Below are 21385 nucleotides of genomic sequence, written 5' to 3' on the forward strand. Positions count from 1 at the left end.
AGGGGTGCTCGAACATTGTATGAGGGAAACACAAGTATGAAAATGTGTAAATCTATTACTGTACCCTCTTGATGACTCACTAATTAAAAAATTTTAAAAATTTAAAAAATTAGACCGCTGCTGAGATGTGACCCCGGGGGCCGCACATGCGTGCGGCCCCTCCGCAGCTGCACGAGCGTGAATCCAGACTCAGCTGAACCAAATTCAACATGGGCAGCTACTTGCAGAATGTCTCCAGCCTGAGAACCAAGCTGCCACCCCATGCCCGCCCAGGAGGGGAAAGGTATTTCTCTCTCTCTCGCCTGTCCCTTCCCGGGGATGAAGGGCGTGGGGACCGCTATATTATGACGACCACAGATGGGGTTTACAAGCTTACAATGATCCAATATCCCGAAGAAATCTCCCTGGACTTAGTTGGTAAGGTACAGAAATCCAAAACCACGAGGCCGCAGTTTCCCTTCACAACAGGTCTAACTCTAGTGGGGTGCTCCTAACAATAATGGTGAGGATTGTGTTGAAATATTGAATGTAACCAAAGTAAATAGAAAGTAAAGTGAAATTTATTAGTTACAAGGGAGGGGTGCGGGGGTGGGCGGGATGGGAGGCGTACCGTGTTTTTTTTTTTTCCGGTGGTGTGATATGGGCACTGGTGAAGGGATGGTTGTTTCAGCATTGTATGATTAAGACTTGAAAGCATTGTAATTTTCCACATGGTGATTCAATAAAATAATATTTTAAAAAATTAAAAAATTAATAAATAAACAGAATAAATGACCACCTTAAACATCTGGTAAATCAGCAATGGAATACAAAGATTCCATTGTATTCTAATGGAATACAATGATTCTTGTACTTGAAGAAAATAAAGTGGAAGAAAATAAATAATAAAATCAGATAATAAATCAATGGTATAGAAACAAAGAATGCAATACAAAAAATCAATGAAACCATGGGCTGATTCTTCAAAAGATAAACAAGATAGACAAATCATTGACTATACTCACAAGTTAAAAAGAGAAAGAGCTCAAATAAATAGAATCATAAAGAAAAGGGAAAAATTAGAACTAAGTTCCAGAAATCTAAGACGTCATGAGAACTTACTCTGATCAACTCTACTGTTAAGCTGAAGATATAGGATGAAATGAACAGATTCCTGGAAATATTTAGTCTCCAAAAACTGCTGAGGAGGAAGGAGAAAGTCTGAACAGACAAATCACAAGCAAGGGAATTGAAACAGTAATTAAGAATCTCCCCAAGAATAAAAGATCTCTTCTAGATGAGGTTATTGGTGACTTTTATCAGACTTCAGAGAAGACTTACTGCAGTTGATCCTTAAGCTTTTATAAATATTGAAGAAACAAATCTTCTCAAATACTTTCTGTGAAGCTAACAGTGCAGTAGAATCCAAAGTTTACACAGATATCCAATAAAAGAAATTTCGTACCAATTTCATTGATGACCGTCAATGCAAAATTCCTTAACAATATTTTAGCAAACCTAATGTAATAGCACATAAAAAATCATACACTATGATCAAATGAGATTCATCCCAGGGATGCAAGTTTGGTTCAATTAATGTAATATACTGACTCAGTAAAAGTGAAGATACAAACCATATTATCATATCAACTGATGCAGAGGAAGTTTTCAACAAGGTTGAACAACCATTTTTGATATACTCTCAATAAAATATGGGTAGAAGAAACTTTCCTAAAGTTCTAACAGCAATCTATAAAAATATTATAGTGAATATTATTTTAATGGTAAATAACTGAAAGTATTTCCGCTAAGACTGGAGAGACAAGAATGACTATTGTCCCCAATTTTATTCAACATTGCATTAGAAATTTTTCCAATAGCAATAAGGAAAGAAAAGTAAATAAAAGAATATAAATTGGAAAATAGGAAGTCAAAAATCTCTATTTGCACATGATATGGTACAGATTTTATACATTAAAGACCCTAGAGGGTCTACACAAAATATCCTAGAAACAAAACTCCAATACAGCAATGTGGCTGGTTACAAGGTCAATACAAAAAAATGGTTTCATCCATATATAGAAATAATGAGTCAGGTGAGAGGGAGATCAAGAATCTATCCCAGTTAAAATTGTCACCAAAAACGTCAATTACCTAGGAATCAACTTTACAAAAGAGGTAAAAGACTTAAGCCATGGAATCTTCAAAATACTCAAAAAAGAAATTTAGGCAGATTTTAGGAAAAATATTCTATGCTCATGGATCGGAAGAATTAACATTGTCAGAATGACCATCTTACCTAAATAATTATATAGATTCAATGCAATCCTTATCCAAATTCAGATGTGTTTTAGAAGACTTATAATAGTAAATTATAAAGTTTGCATGGGAATCATACTAGACCCCACATATGGAAAATCATACTGAAAAACAAGAAACTTGAAGACATTTCACTTTCTAACTTGAATCTGTACTATAAAGCCATTGTGATGAAAAGAACATGTTACTGGAATAAAGAAAGGGTCTCTGATAGTTCAATGGGTCTGAATAGAATATCTAACAATCGAGGAAAATATAGGCAGAACGCTCCAAAACTTAGAGCTCAAAGGAGTCTTCAATATTACCAAGCCATTGACAAAGACTACATAAACAGAATGAAACAAATGGGACTACATCAAAATTAAAAGTTTCTGTATGCCAAAAATGTGGTCTAAAACTAAACAACAACTAACGAAATGGGATAAAAATATTATTTTTCAGCACACCAGATATAGGGTTAGTATACAGGATCTGTAAAGTAGTCACAGAGATCAACAAAAAAGAAATATGAAAGTCCCAGCAAGAAATTGGGAGTGCAAATGAACAAACACTTATCTGAGGAAAACCAACAGACAACCAAAAGGCACAGAAAAAAATGTGCATCATTACTGTTTATTAGGTAAATCCAAATCAAGACAGTTAGGTATCATCTTTCACCAGTAAGAAAGGCACTTATCAAAAATACTGAGAACAATTCCTGTTCCTGGGAATATGGTGAAAAAGGAACCCTTACCCACTGTTCATAGGAATGTTGTCTGGTCCACCCCCTATGGAAAACAGTAGTTAGGGTTCTCATTAAACTCAGAATTGAGTTCCCAAAGACCCTACAATTGCACTTTGGGGTATATATCATCAAGAGAGAAAAATTTTCTTCAAAAGAATGTGTGCTCACCATTATTCATTACAGCATTCAGTTCAATAGATAAGATTTGGAATCAATCTAGATGTCCAAAAACGGATAAGTGCATCATGAAGATGTGGCACAAATGCACAATAGAATACTACACAAATGTAAGGGATGATGGAATCATACAATTCATAGCAACATGGACAGAACTGGAATGTGTAATGCTAAATGGAATAAACCAGAAGAAGGACAAACCCAGGATGGTATCACTTATACATTGCATTTAGAATAACTGGATGAAGGAATGCAATGTTTTAAAGGGGGGATGCCCTATTAAACACTGGCCCCAGAGTATAGGTAGGAGAAGGAAGGATAGAGTGGAGGAGAGGGAGAGAAGAGCCAAATAAGAAGCAATGGGGACAAGGTCAGGGAAGAAAGTACAAGGGTTGTGTTTGGAATGTTAGGGCCAAATATCCAAACCACAAAGCCAACAACACTTGAAATCAAGTAACCCAAACTTGAACAATGTACTTGAGAAGGTGCCTGTCAAGAGAAGAGTGATGGCTGGAGGCCTGAGGATATGGGTGGGAACCTGGAAACATTTGTGGATGGAAGATGAAATTGATGTTAGTATCAGAAATTGGCCCCTTTAAAGAAAAAGACCTCACTCCACACCTGCCAATACTAATAAAATTAATTCACAAGTCAGTGGGTATAGTCAGATATTTATTACACCCCTATAAAATTATAAGTCTGATAGATTAAACAACAGATAGGATCAATGATTGGGTGTTCTGAAATTTGAAGTTCCTTTATGCACCCACACAACTTTAATAGCACTGTAGCACTGTTGTCCCATTGTTCACCGATTTGCTTGAGCAGGAACCAGTAACATCTCCATTGTGAGACTCGTTACTGTTTTTGGCATATCAAATATGTCACAGGTAGCTTGCCAGGCTCTGCCGTACGGGTGGGATACTCTCGGTAGCTTGCTGGGCCCTCAGAGAGGGACAGAGGAATTGAACCCGGGTCATGCAAGGCAAATGGAATTCAGCCAGTCAAGCAGATAGGGAGTCCAGTAAGTCTTCAAGGTCATCAAATTTCTTGATACTCTTTGAGTAGAACTTAAAAATAACATTACATGTATTGTTAATGAAAATTAAGGTGTCATTTGAAGAGAAATCCAAACAACTTAAAAATAAATAATGCAGAATATTAAAAAGTTATACAAACAATGCCCTCATCTCCACCCCACCATGTATGAATTGGCGGAATACAAACAAGACATTTGGGACCAACATGCATTCCCTGAGTAGTGCTACACTGACATAGTCCTGGCTGACAACTATGCCAGCATACATTATACATTTTAAACTTGATTCCAGGTGCGCTGACTGAACCAGGCCTAAACCTTTTCCAATCCCATACTGACCTTGCCTCTGTCTGGGGACCCTATTGAACCCCAGAGCTAATCTATGCATTTCAAAAGAAAAATACCATGGGAACAACCATTACCCCTTAGACACTTTAGATTCTCTGATACTATTGTACTTCACCAGCCTCATATATTCAAAAGAGCAGGTGGGATAACATAGTGTCTTATCAGTGCCAAGACAGTACTGGAAACAAAAGGGAGGAAGTAAACTACACTTAGATTTGCCACTCAAAACATTTGAAAGGTTAATGAAAATAGTCCAAATTAGAGAAAGAAATTATGTAATTTTCTGCTATGTGGATGGAACTAGAGGGTGTCATGTTCAGTGAAATCAGAGAAAAGGAGAAAGACAGATTCAGAATGATCTCTATGATATATCTCCATATATTTATGGATATAAAGAAACATGCTATGGGAATAGAAAATTGTCAGAGAAAACAGACCTGAGAACTGTTTTATAGAACTATACTTACCAAGTACATGTAGCGGTAGGGTTAGTAAAGGGAGGATCCTGACAAAATTGTGCAAGGGTGCAAATACTCTGTGGAATGTGTGGTGTTGGAATGTTGAATGCATGAAACAGTCTTTAACAGTATTATGAATCATAGTGTTTCAAATCAAGTAGGAATTAAAATAAAATTTAAAATTGTGTACACTTATGTTTAGCTAATAAGTATAACTAACCTAAGTGACTATAGATGTACTGTTAAATACAGTATATATAGTATACACATCTTAAATGGTCCAGTGGGGAGTGGAGAATAGATAGTTTGCTTAGGTGTTGTTGACATACATAATAATTTTCAAAAATGTAAAATGTTCTATAAACAAAATTTTACATATAGTAAAATAATCACCTCAATCATAAACATTAAAAAAAGATAATAAAAAGTGCAGACTTTAGTTAGATTCAACACACATTTTAAAAGGAATAGATCACAAGACTTTCATTTATATTATGACACGATTCTATAACAGCAACTTAGAGGCCTATCAGGAGAAAAAATTGAGTATGAAATATTAAGAGAGTAAATCCTTCAGAATAAATTTCACAACTACTGACCTAGTAATGCTTAAATTTATGAATGGCATAATTTGGGGAAACTTCAAGGGCAGGTAAGTTATCTTTATTCTAAATTTTTCACTTCCAGGAGTCAATTTTCTTGCTTACTGCCAAAATTAAATCATTTAGAATAATCAAATTTTATGGAATCACCACTTGCTTTTTTAAAGCTGATGACATTGTCTTGCCCTTCTATAAATATTCTAAACACTTTTTGACACTAAATATTTCTGACCTAGTCATCTATAACTTTTTCTGGTGTCTAAATTTCTTTATGTTACTTTTGAACTTTTGACCCTGTTTTGGATGGTGGTGCTAATAGTTGGATAATTTTATAATTACAGGGGAGAAATCAAATAATTTGTTAGCACTTATGACATCAATATCTTGAATGCTTTTTTAATCTAATGTGTTTTATCTGTAGCCTTTATCTATTCAATATTTCACTTTGAACTGCAGAGCTAACAATTATTATTATGTACTTAAAATTTTAGATTATTCTTGAAACCTATTTCAATTAATCTAACAAATGCAATCACAAATGCAGCAATGTAATTACACACATAATTCTTATGTAAAATTGAAATCAAGTCTAGAAAAAAATTTAATGTATTTTCATAATAGCTGAAATTATCAGTATTTCAGTATTATATTCCAATTTCAGGGATATATTTATGCCTAAATGAAACTAAGATTTTATAGAAATGAGAATCATCTCTGAACTTTTGCCATAGTGCTTTTTTCAGAGGGTTACATGGCTCTGCAATTTTTAATATAAGGCACTGACTGTACTGACTGTACTCTTAGAGACTTGTAGCTTTCAGAGACACTTTCTTCTTTCATCTTGTCTTCTAATTTAAACAACAGATAGCAATTAAAGAAGGATTTGCATTTCAGTGTGCTTTACAAACTATATATGTGCAGAAATGTCTACTTCAAACCTAAAAGAAAATATTACTACAACTCTTGTTCTGAGACATGAGTTTTGAATCTTTCATGACCACAACTAGCAGGACCTTTAAGTTTATGCCACCTTGTAAAGACAAAGGAAGTATACATTTTAATTTAAAATATGCCATGCAGAAAAATAAAGTAAAGGTAACATGTTCAAAATGATTAATAGCATCTAGAAAATATATATACATAAACATAAATATATTTTTTAAATTTCTCTTTTTTATCTTTTTTTCCCAGTGAAAGTGTTCATGATTTTGTTTCAGTCATACAATTTTCCAATGTGTTTGTGTGTGTGTGTTTAGAGATGATAATTTTCCTTTCTGAATGTAGGATAATGATGTGTACACATTTATATGGATATTTTATGGTTAAATTATCTTTAATTGTTTATGAAACATATCCAGCAGTGCTCAGTGACTATTCAGTACTCAATACTTGGAAATCACTCCTGATGCTGCTAAAGGGACCAAAAATTAAAACCAGCCCCCAACTATTTTTCTCAATTTCACTTTATATTACCAGTCTCCTCCCTTATATAATTCATGTCATTGTCACTGTCACTGTCACCCCGTTGCTCATCGATTTGTTCGAGCGGGCACCAGTAATGTCTCTCATTTTCAGACTTATTGTTACTGTTTTTTGGCATATCGATTACACAAGGGTAGCTTGCCAGGCTCTGCCGTGCAGGGGCGATACTCTCAGTAGCTTATCAGGCTCTCTGAGAGGGGCGGAGGAATTGAACAGGGGTCAGCTACATGAAAGACGAATGCCCTACAGCTGTGCTATCACTCCAGCCCGATAATTCATGTATATTTACTAAATTTAAAATCAGAGGATTCTGCATTTATATAAAAGTTATCACTGATTATACCTAATGCTAAGTATATTCTATCTCATAATACTAGCTGAAAAAATAAACAAATTTTAAAATAGCAATCATTCTATACAGTGGAATTTATTATTCTTGTAATGCTCTATAGGTAAAGGATGTATAAACTTTACTATCCATAAATTTAAAACCCAGGCCATTGGAACTCTGCAATATTCAGTAATTGACTTTGCCTTCCACATGCAAGAAAAGGAATATGGAAATTCTTTCAGGAAATTTCAATAGACCATTCCTTAAAATTCAGGGAGCAAATATAACTACCTGTACTTTAAAATGGTCACAAGTACCTTTAAATAACAATGCTCAAAAGCAACTGAAACTGAAAGAATTAAACTAAGTGTACCTATAAGGATAGAGAATTGAACTTAAATATCTCACCTCTGCTTGTCTGGTATGTACTGTGTATGTGTCAAGTAATAATTTTACTATTGTTTAATTCCCACAAGAATTCCTTGGTTTTTAAATTCTACCCAGTAAATTCATGAGAAAATTGCAGTCCATTATACCTGCATTCATACAATAAAATGTGCCTATATCAATTATATCTTTTATATATAATTATTTTAAATATTTTAAAATAACACCAGGATGGAAGCCTAACAAAATTTTGATAGAATATTCTAGTATCCTATAATTTGAATATCAAAATGTTTCTCCTTATAAAATACACGAGTAGACAAATTTTAGTGAGTTTACATTTTAAGAAAAAAATTACAATAACTCACAAAACTGCTGCAATAATAATAATAGCCACAGTTATACTTTAGTGGTAATTTTAGATCTTTTCTTAAACTGTATGCTGGGGGTTGATTTCATAGACTCACATTAAAAATATAAGCTTTGGGGATCTGAGATATAGTAAATTATGCATGGATTTTGCCTTACATAAGACAAACCAGGTTCAATTCCAGGGACCACATATGGTCCCCTAAGGACTTCCAGGATTGATCCTTGAGTTTAAAGCTAGAAGTAATCTCTGAGTACTGCCAGGTGTCCCACCAAAAGAAAATATATGAGATTTGGGTATTTAAATATAGTTTTCTTCTATAAAATAAAGGCAACTGTGATTTACAAAGTTATTTATAGTTGAATTTTAGCCTTACAGATGTCCAGCATCAATACCACGAAGAGTGCTAACTTCTATCTACTTTTGTCCCCAGGTTTCTCCTCCTGCCCCAACCCCTGATCCCAAGCATGTCTTTTTGATAGGCATATTTTAGGTTTCATTGTTATTTTGATCTCATACTATCAGGGCCCTGGATACATCAGTGCTGGAGAATAGTTGTAAAGCTAGATAGCCGAATCACATAGTCAATAAAAAGAAATAAAATACTAACTAAATGTTGTCATAGTATACATACTTTGCCTCAAATTGCTTATTTTATATTATTTAACTTTTGTCCTTTTGAGGCTTTGCACAGCAGAGCCTGGCAAGCTCCCTGTGGCATATTCAATATGCCAAATACAGTAACAATGATGGGTCTCCTTCCCCTTACCCTGAAAGAGCCTCCAATGGTGCACCGCTAGGAAGAATGAGTAAAGAGAGGCTGGTAAAATCTCAGGGCTAAGACGAATGGAGACGTTATTGGTGCCCGCTTGAGCAAATTGATGATCAACAGGATGATAGTGATACAGTGACACTGTCATTTTGAGACAAATGCAGAGATGCTCATGGGTTACTCCTAGATCTGTCCTCAAGGTATTACTCCTGGTGGTGCTCAGGGACCATGTAAGATGCCACTGATTGAATCTGGGTGGGCCCCAAGCAAGGGATTCTCCCTACCCACTGTACTATTCCTCCAGCCTCACAAACTGCTCATTTTTAGAGAATATTATTAAGAAGTAAGTTTAAAATGTAATATACGAGATTCTGAAATACTTACTCAAAAGAACACACCAAATCTACAGATACATATGGAACAATATTCTCAGAAAACTAATTGACCAAATCTATAATATCAAAGAGGAGAAAAAATTCATCAAATAGGTAAGAAAAGCAAAACCATTGTTTTGCTGTAAATGACACTTCTGGCATGAACCCAAATGGATAGAAAAAGTAAAACCAGAAGAGATATTTGTTCTATTTATTTTTAAAATTAGTTGGGGTAAAAGGGGAACTCTGCCCACACAGCACTGCCCACCCCTTCCCCTGGATTTTGGACTAGGGGAAGCCCTGTGCCCTGCGGTCGGCCCATGAACCTCCCAATTGAACCTTTAGTTAAAGAGACTGCATCTAAACTCAATCGTTCTAAGAAGCTCCAGAAGTGTCTTTGATAAGCAAACCTTGGGGAGGCATTAGCTTCATGACATCTCTACTCCTCCCACCTCTCTGTCTCTAAGGGCTTGTGGGTTCTCTTATATCAGTTCTCAAAGAGCTCTGTAATATAAGCAGAAATAATTAGACCCATTGCTCATCTGACCTCTGAATAGTAACTCAAGAACACAGAAATTATTAGAAAAACAGATCATAAGCAGTAGCCCCTCAGTGTAAAATAACAAATCAGATCAGTACTCAAGTAATTTGAAATCTAAAGTTCAACCATCACCAACCTCTCAGATAAGGTACAAGGATAGGATATCAACTATCTCCACTTTTATTCGGTATAATATTCGATTTCCAAGCTACAACTATCAGGAAAGAAAGAAAAACAGAACATCCAAACTGGAAAAGAGCAAATCAAATTTTCATTGCTTATAGATGGGTGATAATATTTATAGAAGACCCTGCATAATGCACTAAAAAGCTCCTAGAAACAACAACAAACAAAAAACAGTACTGTAAAGTGGTCAACTATGGACTCCATACACACAAAAAGTTGGCCACATCATTATATGTAAGTAATGAATCAGAGAAAAAAGAAATCACATTCTTGGTATCATTTAAAGTAGAGTCTAAGGGCTGGAGTGATAGCACAGCAGGTAGGGCATTTGTCTTGCACGCAACTGAAATTGTTACATAGATTCAACTCACCCCGCCCCCCAGCCCCTGGGTAGGGACAAGGACAGAGAAGGAAAGAGAGGGAGAAAATGGGAAAGGGAAAAAGGGAAATAATGGGAGCATGGGTCTGGGGTATTGAGTACATTGATAATGTGAGGAAGTGGTGTATCTATAGAACCAAATCACAGAGTGAGCAACAATAGAAACATAGGGTCCAAACTACTACAACCCAGCTTTAAAATGTACCTGTCAAGGGAATCTGGGAACAATGGTGAAAGGTAGTTGACCCTAGTGGAGGACTTGGTGATAGATTATTGTACATATAAAATTAAACTATCAATATATTGGTAAACCAGAATTTCTTATAATTTTTTACAAAGATTAAAAAACCAAATTGTCAAAACTCCAAATCAATAATAGTGAATTTTTTGTTGAAATATTGAATGTAATCAAAGTAAAGTGAAAGTAAAGTGAAATTTACCAGTTACACATGCGGGGTGGGGGCCTGGGGAGGCGGGGGGGAGGGGTGGAGGTATACTGTGATTCTTGGTGGTGGAATATGTGCACTGGTGAAGGGATGGGTGTTCAAGCATTGTATAACTGAGACTTAAACCTGAAAGTTTTGTAACTTTTCACATGGTGATTCTATACAAGAATAAAAAATTTAAAAAAAAAACAAATTTTCCAACTCAGAAAAACATAAATTCCAGGGTATTTTATTGTTATGTTGGCAGGGAAGAGTGTACATTGGTACAATGTTTTTGGAATGCAATTGGGAAGTGTTTATTAAGAACTAAAATATTTTATTCATTGGCTCAGAAATCTAACCTATATGATTTTACTTTCAGCAGAAGCAATAGTAAAATTAAATAAAAATATTTATCTGTCAGGATAGCTACATTTGTAATAGAATAAAATTAAGCGAAGAAGAGGAGAGAGTTTAAAGGGCTGTAGCACATATATTGCCAGGTCTCAAGTTCAATCACCATCACTATGTGACCTCCAAATACCACTGGGCATATCTCTTGTGACTCACAAACACAGATAGATGTGGTTCTGGTGACCCGAATTTTGCAAGAACTGAGCAGCACATAATTGCAGGAGCTGAGTGCCTATAAGTATGCATAGCCTAATAAAGTATTTCTGGAAGCAGCCTTAGGAACCTAAGCTCTGCTAGAGATACACCCCTTACCTAAAACTAATATCAAAAAAATTAAATGTCTATCAATAAAGTTATAATAATATGTATATTATGGATAATGCAATTCTATATAATACATTTGTTTTATTTTATATATATTAATAAAGGTATATATAATAAAGTTCTATAGCTACCCAATAGAATAGTCTATAGTTTTTAATAATGTAGTATTATGTAACAGTTATTCAAGATAGTATAAACCCATATATGCTAATCAACAATGCTGTCCACTTTTTGTTGCTAACAAGAATGTAACAACTCAGGAGGCTGGAGGATAATATAGTAATTAGGGCACTTGCCTAGCATGCTTGATCCCTGACACCACGTATTGTCCCACAAACTTTACCAAGATTGATCCCTGAGCAGAGTCTGGTGTAATATTTCTTCACCTCTGGGTCTGGCCAAAAAAGAGAAAACAGAGAAAGAAATAATTATTTTTTGTGTGCAAATAAAAAATGTTCTTGAATATCCATAGATGACTACCACTGTTTATTTATTATTAATACAGATATATTTTAGGGGCCGGAGCGATAGCACAGCGGGTAGGGCGTTTGCCTTGCACGCGGCCAACCCGGGTTCGATCCCTGGCATCCCATATGGTCCCCCAAGCACTGCCAGGAGTAATTCCTGAGTGCAAAGCCAGGAGTAACCCCTGAGCATCGCTGGGTGTGACCCAAAAAGCAAAAAAATATATATATATATATTTTAAGTTAGTAAAATCATAATGAAAATATTAAGGACTCTCAATAAACCACTAAAGGTGTTTTCTAAATAAACCACTAAAGGTTGTAACACTGGAATGATGTTAGCTGCTGAGATGGGTGCTATACATACAAATATTGACAAATTTACATGCATAAAACAAAAACAATGCACATATGAATGTATATTTTATTTTTATGACTTAAGAAAGCCTAAAGCCTAAAATAACTATACATATATACTCATATTGATTTTAACTTATTGAATTTAATTTATTATTGCATGGATATTCGAGACCCCATTCTGTCTCCAAATCTGAGTAAAATTCATGATCATAGGAAGAAGACTATTATGGCTAAAATTTTTGTTTGTTCTGTTTTTTAAGTTTTGGACCACATTTAAAATTTCTCAGGGCTTAATCCTGGCTCTGTGCTTAGGAATCTCTCCTAGTGGGCTTAGGGTAACATAAGGGTACCAGGGATCAAACCTGGGCTGGCTATGTGCAAGACAAACACCCTACCTGCTATATTATTGCTCTATACATATGGCCAGATTTTTATTTGAAATCACATCAAATGTTTAAATAATTTATTTCATAATTTATATATATTTGTAAGTATTTAATAAGTAATGACCTATATATTTAAAATAAATGTAAGCTATGTGAATATAACTTAATAATGTCTTGATTTATCATATTAGTGGATAATAAGACTAAAATTTGATGCTAACAATTATTATTGGTAGCATTTTACTCCTTTTTCATTTCATTCCCCTTCATGAAGATACTAATGAGCAATATGATAATGAAAAATATTTAAGAAACTATTTGCAGTTGTTAGTTTTTTGTTAGTTTGGGGCCACACCAGGCATTTCCAGGGATTACCTCTAGGTCTGTTCTCATAGATCATATCTGGCATGGCTTGGGAACCATACAGGTTGCTGGGAATTGAACTCAGGTAGTCTGCAAGCAAGGCAATAGCCCGACTCACTGTATACTATCTCTCCAGATTTTTTGTAGTTCTTAATAAGCCACAAACAGAAAGCTAGATGAGAGTAATCAGCTTCATGGATAAATAAAAAGTCATACTCCTTTGTACATAGTATGAAGAAATTGTCTAGCTAGCCTTTAAAATTTAAGGATTATAATAAGTTCTGTAAAATATATATGTATAATACTCATATATAAAATATTTATAAAATACTGGAGGTGCTCCCACATATTTATTAATATACATGTTTATATATACATACTTTAGGCATCATCATTTATAATATTTTTGATGGTAGGGTTTCATATGAAAAGCATCTATCGCCACACTCTCTACCTGACTGTGAGCTTCTCTCCACCATGACTCGGTGTACTCTCCTGGTTCTATCCATCGTACAGTGATATGCTTATCATTAGAGACAAGAGACAAGTTTTCAGTTTTTTATTTGAGTATATGTTGTTTCTTTAATATGTTACTTTTTATATCAAATATGAGAGACTACTTGTATTTGTCAATCTCCTTACTAACTTCTTCAACATGACATTCTCCAGATCAATCCACATAGCCACAAATTTCATTTTTCCATTTTTTTTACCATTATAGCTAACTCCTATTCCATAGTGTATATGTACCACAGAATCGTTATACAGTCATCTCTTAAAATCTGGCTGTTTTCAGATTTTGGCAATGTGGATAGTGCTGTAATGAATATACGTGTCCAAATATCTTTTCTGTGTAGAATTTTTAGTCCTATGGTATAAAAGTCAAGAAGTGCAATTGTTGGATCTCATGGAAGATCAAATCCTAGTTTTTATAAAAGTGTCCATATTGTATTACAGAATGACTGGGCCAGTCACTATCCACAAGCAGTGCATTACGGTTTCTTTTCCCCAGAATTTTAGCCAAAAATGTTTGATTTTAACCTATGTGTTATGTGACAGCCTTATTAGGGTGAGGTAAAATCTCATTTTTGTTTTGAATAGAACTTACCTGATGATGAGTGACATGGGACATATTTTCATATGCCTCTTGGCACTCTATATCTCTTCTTTGAAGAAGTTTCTGTTCATCTCTTTCCCCCACTTCTTGATGGGGTTGCTTTTTCTTGCAAAATTTTACCAGTGCTTTATATATCTTGAATATTAATCCTGATTAGATGACTGATAAACAAATACTTTTTCCAAGTCTGTAGGATGTTTCATTGTTTCTTTAGCTTGAACAAGTTTTTAAATTTAATGCATTTCCATTTGTTTATCTTTCCTTGCCTTTGCTTGGGCCATGGCATCAAATCATTAAAGATGACTCTAGATGCACTATCATGAAGCGTTCTGTCAATATTTTCCTCAATATAATCTATCTATGCTGGTCTACAATCAAAATCTTAATCCATTTTGATTTGACTTGTGTGCACAGTGCTAGAAAACGGTCTGTGGTGTTTATGTATTTATTTCCATGTTGACAATTAGTTTTCCCAGTGCCATTTGTTGAAGAGGCTTTCCTTGCTCCACTTCATATTTTCACTTTTTTGTAAAAGTTTAACGGTGTATATATCTGAGGATCTAACTGTGGAATTTTCAATTCTGTACTGTTTGTTTGAGAATCTGTCCTTATTCCAGCACTATGTGTTTTGATTTCTACAGATTTATATTAAAATTTAAAATTGGAAAAGGATCGTCCTCCAATCTTCTTTGTCTATAAGATTACATTTGCTATTCTGGGGTTTTATTATTCCATATAAATTTCAACATTGTTTTATCTATGTCTTTAAAAATATCATTGATATTTTTATTGGGACTAAATTCAAACTGTGTAATGATTTGGGCAAGATTGTCATTTTGACCATGCCGATGTTTTCAATTCATTCATTGGGGAAAGGTTTTCATTTCTCTTGTTCTTTTTAAGTTTTCTTAGCAGCGACACAAACTTTTTTGTACAGGTCTTTCACATCTTTTGCTAAGCTAAATACTTGATTTTTCTGAGGGACCAGTGTTAATTATATTATTTAAAGTTTCTCTTCTTCTTAAATTTCTTTGGCTGCATATTGAAAAATACATTGATTTTTGTGCACTTGTGTTGTAGCTTGTAAATTTACTGTGCCGGTCTATTATTTGTAGGAGCTTTTGTGTAATCTTTGTTTTCCTAGCCATAGTATTACATCATCAACAAAAACATGAGAATTTGACCTCTCCAATATTGAGGCCCTTAATATCTTTCATATATTCTTTCTCATTTGTTTGTAGGAAGCTTTTGATTGCTTCTTCGATTTTCTCTTTGACACATCGGTTGTTCAGTAGTGATTTTTCAAATTTCCAAGTGTTTGAGTGTTTCCTTCATTAATGATTAATTTCCATTTGAGAGAATAGTAGATACAATTTTTATTTTCTTAACTTTATGGTGATATATTTTATGTTCCTGTATATAGTCTATATCTTGGAGAATAATCTTGCATATTGGAAAAAATGTACTCTTCCTTAATTGTGTGTGAAATTTCCTACACAAGTCTAGCAGTCCTATATCTTATATTTCTTCCTTCAGGGCCACAGTTTCTTGAAATTTGGCATATATAAGATCTATCCATCAATAAAGTTGAGTGCCAAAATCTACATTTCATCATTACTGTCAAAATATTTTTTCATATTTCTAGCAGATATTTTAAATACCTTGATGAACTATCACTCAGAGCCTATATGTTTAGGGATGTGAATTCTTGATGTATTGATCCCTTGATCATGAATAAATGGCCATCTTTGTCCCTGATGATCTTTAATTTGAAATAAATGTTGAGTGATGTAAGTATGGACACCCAGTGTTTTTTCTTCAGGCAAGAATTTTATTTAACATAGTTTATCTTATTTTAAATTATTCTTTAGCATAGACAAAACTCGCAACTATTAATATAGTTGTAGAATTGAAATTGATTAGATAAAAATCTCCAAAATTAAAATCAACAATTTTAAAAAGTAGATTTTTTAATGTAAAAATTGTTAGATTTCACCAAATGGTTGTAAACTCCTTGTCTAAGGATTTACTAAGCTGTATAATTTCAACGTTAAGAATTAGGAGGTGTTGCCTCATATGCAGTCATGCATATGAGACATGAGACTTTAGTATCTATGGTATGGAACAATGAGTTGACATGGCAACAGCTATGGGTGGTTGCTGTTGCTTCTGGGGATTCTGGAAGTATGGGAGGATGGGGATAAGCTGCTCATTCACATTCAGAGAAGGCTCCAGAATTCCCAACCTGGGCACGAGGGTACCTGAAATCTTCCACAGTCTCTGCAGAGAATGCTAGTGAAGTAGTGAAATGAGTCCTTGGTGTGCCTGCAGTGGTAGAGTGTGAACCTGGCTGCTGTGGCCTTGGCCAGGTAAGTACACAGCTTGCCTGTATCCCAAGGATGCCACCAATTTTTTAATTTGGGGGAGCCAACATATCCATGCACTTCAGCTGTTTTCCTTTCCTTTCCTCAAAGATTTAGTTGTGAGTCTGTATTGTAGGGCTGGTGGGTGAGTCAACGTGGTGGTGGCTGTTGGAGTTGGGCATGACTTAGTGGGGACTACCAGAAGTATTTAGTTTAGGGCTGCCCACCTTTACTGTGAGAAGACTACATAATTCTCAGCATAGACAGTAGGGTACTTGAAATTTTTCACACACCCCAGCTTTTTAAATAGGCAGAGTTTGCATGTAAGATTGTTTTTCAACCATTGATTTTTAGTCTACATTTACCCTTAGTGTTGAGGTGTGCCTCTCTTGTACACAGAAAATGTTGGATTGTTTTCTGATCTATCCTGACATTCTGTGTCTTTTGAATGGTGAGTTTATTTCACTTATATTAAGTCAGGTTATTGATAAGTGGTGATTTATTACCATCATTTTGTAGGAATTATGCATGGTTGTGAGCTTTCTGTCCATTTTAGAGAAGTTCCTTGAAAGATTTTTTAAAACCTGGTTTCAAGACTGTGCCCCCCCCAAAAAAAAGACTGTGGCCCTATAATGCTATTTTCTGTTTGTGACAAATTTTATCATTTATTCATATTGGATTGATAAAATAGCTGCAAAAAGTATTCTTGGAAAGATATTCATGTCATTAAATTTTTTAACTACATTTGTTATTTCTGCTGCTTTTGATAAATATGTGGTAGATCTTATGGGTTTGTTGCTGTTGTGAGTTCCTTCTCTTATCTTATTGCTTGTAATATTATGTCTCCATATCTAGATTTTTGTCATTTTGATCAGAGTATGTTTTTTTAATCAAATCTCTCTTGGTTGGAATACTTTAGGTCTCTTAGATATGGGTGCAGTTAGTCATCCCTGGGAAATCTTTCCTATGATTTATTTGTTCTTGATCCATTTCTCCTCAAGGACCTCCTCAAGTTCCTCAGGGACATAGATGATTCTTCTATTTTTTTTTAATTTATTTTATTGAATCACCAAGTGGAAAGTTACAAAGTTCTCAGGCTTATATCTCAGTTACACAATGCTCAAACACCCATCCCTTCACCAGTGCCCATATTCCACCACCAATAAAAACAAAAACAAAAGCAAAAACAAAACAAACAAACCAAAAACAGTATACATCCCACCCCTCACCCCACAACCCACCCCGTACGTGAGTGATAATTTCACTTCCTTTTCTCTTTACCTTGATTACATTCCAGATTTCAACACATAACTCACTATTGTTGTTAGAGTTTCAAAACAGACTCACTATTTTTGTTGGAATTTATCCCCTAAGAATACAGCTCTATTAACAGGGAAATATTTGATAATAAGTTTTCCACTCATGAGAATGAAGAGATAAAATGTCGCGCGGCCGCGGTTTACAATTTCTGTATTATAGTAATTAAGTCCATGAAGATTTAAGTTTGAAAATGAATCATTTCCCTTCCTGGAACAGCATGTAGCCAAAGTTAGTTCACAGTCTCCATACACGGGTGCAAGCACTTGCTGGAACCCCAATTCCTAAAGCTGTCTCTGGTTCCTGCTCGTTCCACATCCACCGGCTAGGCAGAGGCATGGGCACCCTGGCCGAAAACCCGGCCGGCCGGAGCCAAGCACCGGCCCCGGCTCTGATTCTTCTATTATTCATCTCGAACTCATGCTACATTTATCTAGTGTGCTGTTTATTTCATTCTACTTCCAAACTATGTTGGCTTGTAGGGATTTCCTATATCTCGTCATAGAGCTCACTTTTATTTTTTTAGTTTTTCACTCTGCCGCTGAGTACTTTAAGCAAGTTTTTCATTTCATCTAATATACATTTTATTTCCATCACTACTTATTGTACCTTGCTTATTTATGCTCTCATGCTTTCTTTTACATGTAGCATACTTTGAGTTAATTAAACATCTGCGTCATGATGTCTATCCGAGATATTATAGATCTGATTGGTGCTGATATGAACTAATATCCTTAGTCATTGGGGTAAGTGGGCTTTTACACAGTTCTCCCATTTTTTTCTGCAATTATATGGGTGAATTTTTGTATTCACCTCAAGAGAGGATGCTTTTATTTATTCATCCTTTAAGGCAGTAGGTGATACCCAAGGATTGTGCATTTCTGCAGGGGTATTGGTACTCATCCAAATGAAGTTGGATGGATATTAGAAGGCTGTGAATGTAGCCATGTAAGGTTCAACTATCAGGAAGTGAGAGTGAAGTTCTTGATCCTTTCAGTCATTTATGGCTTGTGGCCATATTGGGGATGATTCAGTGACTATGCAAGGGTTGGGACTGGCATGGGGCTTTATGCAAGAAACTCTGTCTCTCCCAAGATCCAGGCTGCATCCACTGGGAGGCATCATTTTTTAATTACTAACTTGAAGTGCCTTCTGGATAATAGTGGCCACAATCAACCACAGAACTAAAACTTTTGCTTCAATAATTTGCTGACAATGAATCTTATCAGCACAGCCAAAAGCACCAAAAACAGCATTCACAAAAGCTACTTATGTCAAGGTAATTGTGTCCTGAGTGGTATACCCTAAATACAGCAGATTTAAAATAAATTTTCCTGTTTCAATAAAATATTAAGTAAATTTTATGCTCAAATTTTGTTGATGATAATACATAGATATTTGGGGTAAGAGAGAACTGCCTTAGAATTGAATTATTAGTACATATATATCCATTTTTTGGAAAATCTTAATATGGATCTTCCAGGAATAAGATTTTCCTAGAGAAATGTCATATCCCATTTAGAGGCACAGAGTGATTAAATACAGTTTGGTGGTACAAAGAATATTGCAAATAGCAAAACTTGATTGAGAACATTTAAGAGCTGAAAAGACTGTTAGATATTTTGTCTTAATTATGTTATTTAATTACTACAACTCTATGAAATCATTACTATCATTATCTGTAATTCATAGATGCAAAATTGTACTTAGGGGATTTAGGTAATGCTGAAAATATGTAAAAATAGCAGCTGAAGTAGCATTTGTAAACACAGTTATGCTGATTCCAAATCACATTATTTTATTTTTATTTATTTTTAATTTTTGTTTTATTATTATAGGAATATTTTTATAGGGACATTTTAGTAGTGCTTGGGGACTCGAGACCACTCTGAGAATTACTTCAACTACTAGCAGTGTGAAGCTAAGTGTTTACTTTTTAGAATAACACAATATGGTGCTAAACATGCATCCAAAATGCTCAGGACAAAATGTACCATACGCAGCGTTTTGGGGGTGCCACTGGAGGCAGAGATTAATTTAAGGCCCTTTTACATTCAAGGAATGTACTTCATCCCTTATAACTTTCTATCTGGTGCTCAAATAGCATGATCATAGTTTATTTCTTATTTTTATTTCAATTTAGACAATATGGTTACAATTGTGGTAACAGTTATAACTTTGATGTACATAATTACTACATTTTCACTGCCCACAATGTGCAGAAGACCTTCCACTTTGTTTTTTTCTACCAATTTTTAAAGTTTAATCGCCATGAGACACAAGAATATAACGTTGATCATGATTGGGTTTCAGCCGTAAAATGTCCCAGCACCGTTCCCTTCACCTGCATACATTCTCACAACCAATATTCCTAGTTTTCTTCCCACCAACCTCCAGTCTGCCTCTGTGACAGACACTATTCTCTCTCTTTCTTTCTCTCTCCCTCTCTCTCCCCTCTCTTTCTGTCTCTCTTTCTTGCTATCTCTTGCTCTCTATCTCTTTCTTCCATTTCGAGAGTCATGGATTGCAATTCAAGTTCTGAAAGGTGTCTCTTTACCTACTTAAACCACTCAGGTCTTGTCCAAAGGGATCCTTTTCAACTATCATTGTCATAGTGGTCTTTTCTCTATCCCAGCTGCCTTCTCCCCAAACGCTTGAGACAGACTTCCAACAGTGGACGAATCCTCCTTGCCCTTGTTCCCACTGTACTTGAGAATTTATAAAAACACTACATATGATTTTGCTTCCTGCAAATGAGCGCAATCATTCTATGTCTGTCCCTCTACTTCTCACTTATTTCAATGAGCATGATATTCTCCAAAAGTCGATTGCTTATAAGTAAGTTTCATGACTTCATTTTCCCTAATAGCTGTGTAGTGTTCCACTGTGTTGATAAATCATAGTTTGTTTACTCAGTCGTCTGTTCTTGGGCACTCAGATTCTTTTCAGATTCTAGATAAAGTAAATAGTGATGCAATGAACATAGATGCACATATGGCTTTACTGCAGTAGGTTTTTGGCCCTCTGGAATATATTCCCAGAAGTGGTATTTCTGTTCCATATGTAGTCATATGGAAGCCAATTACCAGTTTTTCTAGGAATTCCCATATTGTTTACCAAAAAGGTGAAACAGTTAGCTCCCCCCCATGAATAATGAATCAGAGTCCTTTTCTCCCCATATCCCCACCAGTACTGTTTGTTCTTGTTGTTTTGATGTGACCAAGTCTCTGTGGTTAGAGATGTTAGCTGTCTGTTGTTATCATTTGCATGCCCCTGATGATTAGTCATGTATAGCATGTTTTTGAGTGCCTCATGGCCATTCATACTTCTTTGAGGAAATTTATGTTCATGTCTTCCCCCCATTTTTTGATGGAGTTAGAGTTT

The sequence above is a fragment of the Sorex araneus genome, chromosome X (assembly GCF_027595985.1).
Source record: "Sorex araneus isolate mSorAra2 chromosome X, mSorAra2.pri, whole genome shotgun sequence".
NCBI lineage: Eukaryota > Metazoa > Chordata > Mammalia > Eulipotyphla > Soricidae > Sorex > Sorex araneus.